Source organism: Mandrillus leucophaeus, unplaced genomic scaffold, assembly GCF_000951045.1.
Source record: "Mandrillus leucophaeus isolate KB7577 unplaced genomic scaffold, Mleu.le_1.0 Scaffold853, whole genome shotgun sequence".
Lineage (NCBI taxonomy): Eukaryota > Metazoa > Chordata > Mammalia > Primates > Cercopithecidae > Mandrillus > Mandrillus leucophaeus.
Genome location: NW_012109286.1, coordinates 1,490,466 through 1,498,187, shown reverse-complemented (window position 1 = coordinate 1,498,187; position 7,722 = coordinate 1,490,466).

Below are 7,722 nucleotides of genomic sequence, written 5' to 3'. Positions count from 1 at the left end.
GAAGTGCCCCATTGGTTACAGTCACTGACACATCGTTATCACCCAGAGCCCAGGTTTCGATTAAGGTTCACTCTTGGTGCTGGACATCCAACAGGTTTTAGCAAATGGGTAACAACATGTGCCCACCATTACAATGTCATACCCAACCTGTTACTATTTTAATGTTGGTTTCAGTCTCTATTTTGCCCCAAAGCCTTCAATGGCTCATCATCGTATCCAAAATAAAATTCCCCGTCCTTCAACGAATTTAAGACTCTGCCTGGTGAGGCTTCTTGTTTTGTTTTCTTTTGTTTTGTTTCTCCTCTGATCTCAGTCTTTGCTACAAACTCTCACTCACTCTGCTCCAGCCGCATGAACTTGCCCTCTGCAGACAGACGCCGCCTTGAGGTCACTGCACGTGCACTTCTCTTTGCCCACAAGGCTCTTCATTATGGCATCTGCCCAGTTTGTCCCCTCATATGATTCTGGCTTTTATTCAAGTTTCGCCTTAGTAGTAGAGCAGCATTGATTGGCCAGCCTTGATGCTGTGGCAGCCTCATCACCCGCTGAGTCCTCATTCTGCTTTCTTTCTCCTCCATAAACTTACCGCCTCCAGACATTATATATATATGTATTTTCTTGTTGCTGCTTCTGTGTTTGTTGTCTTTATGTCAAGATATGGTGTAAGTTTCATGCGAATAGGAATCTTGCTGTTATTTCCACCATTATGCATGAATAAATGAACTTCTTGGTGCCTAATTTTTATTTCAGCTGTAGAATAGGTATAATAATATAAATCACAACATAAGATTGCTGGGATGATTAAATAAATTAATATCACAAAGCAGTTAGAATTCTGCCTCATGTAAAATGATTAAAGATTTGTTAGTTGTTACTATTTTATCATTCTTAAGATGATAGAAGGAGCTCACAGTCCTTTCAGCTAGTTTCTTTACCTCCTTCAGTTTAGTCCTTTTGGACTCCTTCCAACTAGTGTCTGAACCTAATGAACCTCTGCTCTTCTATGTGTGTACATATATACATATTTGAGATAGAGCCTCGTGGTCCATGCTGGAGTGCAGTGGCATGATCTCGGCTCACGGAAACCTCTGCCTCCCAGGTTCAAGGGATTCTCCTACCTCAGCCTCCTGAATAGCTGGGACTACAGGCATGTGCCACCACACCCAGCTAATTTTTGTATTTTTAGTAGAGACAGGGTTTCACCATGTTGGCCAGGATGGTCTCGAACTCTCGACCTCGGCCTCCCAAAGTACTGGGATTACAGGCGTCAGCAAGCGCACCTGGCCTCTGAGTATATTAATAGCCATACTTGGCCATAAATTCTTAGCAACTGACTTTTTTAAATGCATTAATATAATGTTTAAAATGACAGTATTTGTCCAATAGAAGAATTAAATGTGGCTTCATGTACTCTTACATATTATAGCAACAATGATACAATAATATGTTCAATCGAGCAGCTACAATACAACAGAGACTGTATATGTATTTTTTTAACACTTAGAACAACCTTACAAGGTGGGAATTATGAGCCAGTTTCGTAGATCGGGAAACTCGGTGTCAGAGTGTGTAAACCCCTCACCTCTGTAGACCGCGTACCCAGTAAGAGGTGGATTCAGAATGCAGTCTCGTGATGCTCTGATTTCAAAGCCTTGCTCATTTTCTGACAGAAAGATTGAAGGCTACAGGGCGGAGGGTACCATCAGGGGACATGACACAGCATAAGCAATTGCCTAGCAATGGTGGCATTGGCTCTGAAGCCAGGAACCCTGTGGGCCCCCAAGACAGCACCCCAATGCAGTTCTTTTGCAGGAGGCCTATCTGGAGAGCTGAGGTGTTTCCTAAGGACACTGAAGGAAACTTTTCGCTGTATCACAAGGTTTTGCAATTTCACAACTTCCACAAAAACGTAATAAGTGTGAATGAACAGGTGATATTTCTCATGTGGAAAAGTCCGTATTCTCTTGTGGCTGAGGTAAAGTGATAGATCTTCTTACATAATATTTAAGCTCCCACCATTAGAATGTCACTGGATGTTTTAAAAATATCTGATTAATTGCAGGTAGTCATTATGTTTTGTGCATTTGTTTCTGTTTTTGAGGCTGTGTGTGTTTTTGTGTAAATTATCCTTTGTTTTTCAAACTTTGTTCCGGATTTCTTGCAAAGAGCAATACTCATATTGTTTTTTGTTGTTGTTGTCGTTTTTCTTCCCCTTCAGATGGATATTAGTGTTATTATGGAAAACAACATTCACAGGAAGACTTTTCTGGGTTAAAGCAATAGGTGGGAAGTAGTGTTAAGGGGTTATTTTTACATACAAAAATAATTACATTAATTTCTTAATTTGTATTTTAGTTTCACTGAGAAAAAAAGTCTATATTCAAAATCAGGTTATTCTCCTTATATTAAGAAGCCTCCAACCTTTTTTTTTTTTTTTTTTCTGTTTTTGATAACTCACTTGAATGTGAAAGTGTTTAAGGGGACCAGATTCTTTAATAAAGAAAGCCTCTCTCACACCTCCAGAAAACTGACAAAGGCCATGGCTGCAGTTGTAAGCATTTTGAATGGTATATACTACATTGCTTTTTACCCACTATTAAAGTAGGGTAACTTCTTAAAGAGCAAAGGATAATTGAAATGATTTACTAAAAAAGCCAATATAAAGATTAGTAATATTTCCCAAGTCCGTAGTTATGTTAAGAAAACAATTATGGAACTACTTAATCTTTAATGTAGACAAATCCTTCTTGAGTGTAGACACATATTTTGGTATTCATTGCCAGCTGAATGAAGAAACACATTTTAACAATCTTAATTTAAAATAGTCTCTTCTCATTCTTCACTTGCTTCTTGGCATCACCAAATAATGGTTGGTTTGAACATTCACGAAGCAAGAACTATATACAAAGTACTTGTAAATATCATGCTACATAATTCTTACTAATACACAAGGCATACCTTTTTAATCCCCCTATGCAAATGAAGAAATTGAGTTATAGAAAGTTGGAGTAAATTGCCTAAGTCACAGAGATAGAGATGGTGCCTCATGCCCAAAATTACTTTTTCTCCTTATAACATGGGACTTTATGGGATTTTTTAATAGTATGAACACAGAAAATATACCATGTATGTATGTGCAGTGAAACAAGATCAAACAATACAGGAGTGTATAAATTACAATGTCATTTTGTCATCTGATTTCCAAACCTACTCTGCAGAACTTATCACTGTCATGGTTAGATGTATAACTTTCTACATTTTTCAATGTCTAGACAGCAGGAGTAACAAATCGTGGCCTGGCCAAGCTTTGCCTACACACATGTTTTGCTTGGCTAACACTGTATCTGAAAGTATTTAAATGAAATGAAAACATTAAACACACACCCAAGAATATACATTAATACCTGAATCTAGTTCCCTTCTCTTGAAAAATCTAAATATCTGACAACATAGGGCACTGCTACCTGCATGGCAACAATTAATGGGCGCTGGGAGGGCATTTTGCTCAGGGCACCTAGCCTTCTCCTTGTGCCAAGAAGAACACAGGACAATAATTGCCATGGGCCACATCTGTTCTGATGTCACCTGGCCGGGCCCTGGGAGAATTTTTAGTTTGTAACCTGTATGTTTTCTCATTAAGTTACTTTCTCTACTTAATGTTCTATAAAGACCGCCTTTCCCTATCTTTCCTGGACTTCCAAAATGCCTACCTAGTAGTCCACTGTTTGGATACACCATCATTTATTTAACCCTCCTTCTACTGCCATAGAGTTGGCATGGTTCCCACTTTTGCCATTGAAATGCTTTAATGACCATCCTTACGGATATATCTCTGCCACTTATGTTTATGTTTCAGCAAGATAAATTCCCATAGGTAGAATTGCAGGGCAAAAAGGTATTCACATTGTATACTTTGATGAATTGGCCAGATTGCCCTCTGATGTTTGTCCTTCATATATTACATGTAAGAGTTCATCAGAGCTCCTACTCCCTGGAGCCCCTTCGGTAGGACAAGTCACATATGAAGAGACAGAAAGTCAGATTCTGGAAATACTTCGAGAAATGTGTATATTTTAGAACAATGAAAGAAAGAAAGTACTGTAAACTTTAAAAAATGGTTTTAAAAGAGTTATGTCCACTTTGAACTTTATTCAAGAGGTCGGTGTAGACAACAGTACAATTGCTCTTAATTCTAATGTGAGGCAGTGAATGAAGAAGTCACAGGAAATGGTACTCCACTTTTCTTCCATCATCATTGGTAAACACGATGATAAAGATGTGGAAAGGGAAGCCTTGTTGCAGGAAATTATATCAAATGGGGCTTTTTAATTGTTCCGAGCTTTTGACCTTTTGTTTGAGTACATTTAGGGAAGAAAAAAAAATCCCTCCTGGGTAGGAAATATAATAAATACCATTTAGGAACTACAGAGATATAAATATAATTATGAGAAGAATGTGTTATTTCTGCCAATTACTGCTGGAAATCTTAAAAGGAAATTAAGGCTCTTTACAACCCATCAAAAACTGTTCACTTTACAAAGAATGAATCCTGCTTAAACCTAACCTCAGGTGAGATTTGTGGAAGATTGGTTTGACATCCATCTCCTGCAAGAAAAATAATGAGAGAACCTGAGTATCGGAGTGTTTATGAATGTGCTCATTCAACAGAATGTGATCATCAATCTACTTATTTTTCTATATCAACAAAGATTACTTCTATTTTATAAATTCCCGTTTAATGATTCATTTTTAAAAATGCGTGTATATCTCCCTCAGGTAAAATGTAAAGATTGGGCCTTACGTTCATTAAGGTTTAAATAGATTTTACTTCATTTTCAGAAAATAAATTGCTTGTCCAAGTGATCAACTCTACAAAAAACAAAATGCAATCTGTTCTGTATCATATAAGAACATTTCCACAACAAGCATTATAAGAGAGAGGCATAGAAGTTTTCTATACTGAAATGGAATCAACTATTACATATCTTCCAAATCATTAAATTTCTTAATATGCCCCATTTTCACCTTTTCAGTTCTCATTTTTCTATGAGTAGTTAATGATAGCGAATGTCTTTTGTCAGCTTTACTAGAAAGTTAATGAAAAAAATCAATATATCATTTAGGTCTATCCTTGCTCTGCCAAGATCGTATTTCATAGCCATTTTTCTCACCATATATTTTGCAAAATGAATAAGATTTCTAAAACTATGGAAATATACACATCAATTAAGAAATGAGAACATGTGTTATGCTCATCAAAGTAGTCTATAGATCACATTTTGCTTCAGAGACCTTGAATTTGAGATCATCCAAATAGATTAAAACAATAGATATTAATCCTTTCCTCAAATATTTGGTGAAGCTCTAATTTGGGCTATGACTTCTATAAGGTGTTATAAATGATATTAGGAAGAATCTGGCAGTTTCTTCTTTACAATCTTAGTGATATGGTTATGGAGGTAACCATGGAAAAGCCCCCGAAATTCCTGGTTCAAATGGAACAAAACAGAAAGGCCATTGATAAACATAAAGGTCTTCACTTAGTTTAAAAGTCATCTGTTTCATATGTTCAAGCTCACAAAGAAGTGGGAACTCGCTACAAACTGAAGATGAGATGATAGTGTAGCCACTGCTAAAATCCCTCATACAAATCTTTTAATGTATCTGTCTTCATTCCAAACCAACACTCAGAGATGTTAACTATGTTCTCACAATTAGTAAGAAGCTAACCAGAAAGTGGGCGAAGGATATGAACAGACATTTGTCTTCAAAAGAAGACATTTATGCGACCAACAAACATATGCAAAAAAGCTCATCATCGCTAGTCATTAGAGAAATGCAAATCAAAGTCACAATGAGGTACCATCTCATGTCAGTTAGGGTGGCGATCATTAAAAAGTCAGGAAACAACAGATGCTGGAGAGGATGTAGAGAAATAGGAACACTTTTACACTGTTGGTGGAAGTGTAAATCAGTTCAACCATTGTTGAAGACATTGTGGTGATTCCTCAAGGATCTAGAAGCAGAAATACCATTTGACCCAGCAATCCCATTACTGGGTTTATACCCAAAGGATTATAAATCATTCTACTATAAAGACACATGGACATGTACATTTATTGCATCACTGTTCACAATGGCAAAGACTTGGAACCAACACTAATGCCCCTCAGTGATAGACTGGATAAAGAAAATGTGGCACATATACACCATGGAATACTATGCAGCCATAGAAGTGGATGAATTTGGCGGGGCACAGTGGCTCATACCTATAATCCCAGCACTTTGGGAGGCCAAGGTGGGCAGATCATGAGGTCAGGAGAGTGAGGCCATCCTGACCAATATGGTGAAACCCTGTCTCTACTAAAAATACAAAAATTAGCCAGGCATGGTGGCACACCCCTGTAGTCTCAGCTACTCAAGAGACTGAGGCATGAGAATCTCTTGAACCCAAGAGGCAGAGGCTGTAGTGAGCCTAGATGGCACCACTGCACTCCAGCCTGGGCAACAGAGTGAGATTCTGTCTCAAAAAAAAAAAAAGAAAAGGGAGGGATGAGTTGATGTCCTTTGCAGGGACATGGATGAAGCCCTGGAAACCATCATTCTCAGCAAACTAACACAGGAAGACAAAACCAAATACCACACGTTCTCACTCATAAGTGCGAGCTGAACAATAAGAATACATTGATACAGGGAGAGGAATATCACACACTGGGGCCTGTCCAGGGGTCGGGGGGCTAAGGAAGGGATGGCATTAGGAGAAATACCTAATGTAGATGACGGGTTGATGGGTGCAGCAAACCGCCGTCGCACGTGTATACCTATGTAACAAACCTGCATGTTCTGCACATGTATCTAAGAACTTAAAGTATAATAAGAAAAGGGGAAAAAAAGAAGCTAGCCAGAATCGGAGAGGGAGAAAAGATCTGTGTACCCAGCATTCGGTTGATGTTCAATAAAGTGTTGAAGAATGAATGAGTAAATGAACTTTCTGTAGCATGTTTTTAATAAATATATGATTTTAAAAGTGAATTTATTCCTTATTTTTATTCTATGGAGGAATAAAATATATGGGGAATAAGTTAGAATATAACAGTGTTCTCAGGATGTTGGTTATCCAACTCTGGATAAGAGGTCCGCAAACTGCAGTCTAAAGACTTGTGGGTGGTACTGTAATACAGTTTTATAAGCAAACAGTTACCTGTTCATTTACTTTTGTCTACAGTTTCTTTTAAAGCCTAAATTATTACAATCTGGCTCTTCACCCATACCCCTGCCACCAGCTATGTTTCAGCAGCATTCGTGGTGATTTTTTTTCAATAGCACTGCTGATTTGTTTTAGATAAAAGGATGCAAAATAAAAGCAGTAAAAGTAAAAAACATCAGTAGTTCCTTGTATGTCTGAGTTTCTTCATTATAGTTGTGTCCTTTTCCAAACTTATACTCTTTTTCCCAAGCTTAGCTGGGGAAGTGATGCATATGCATACTAACCTCCTTCAGGAGATTTATTTATTTATGTATTATTTTTTAATTAATTATTTATTTATTTAGAGACAGGGTCTCGCTCTGTCACCCACGCTGGAGTGCAGTGCCACGATCTCGGCTCACTGCAAGCTCTGCCTCCCAGATTCATGCCATTCTCTTGCCTCCCAAGTAGCTGGGACTACAGGTGCCTGCCACCTGCACAGCTAATTTTTTCTTTTTTTTTTTTTTTTTTTTTTT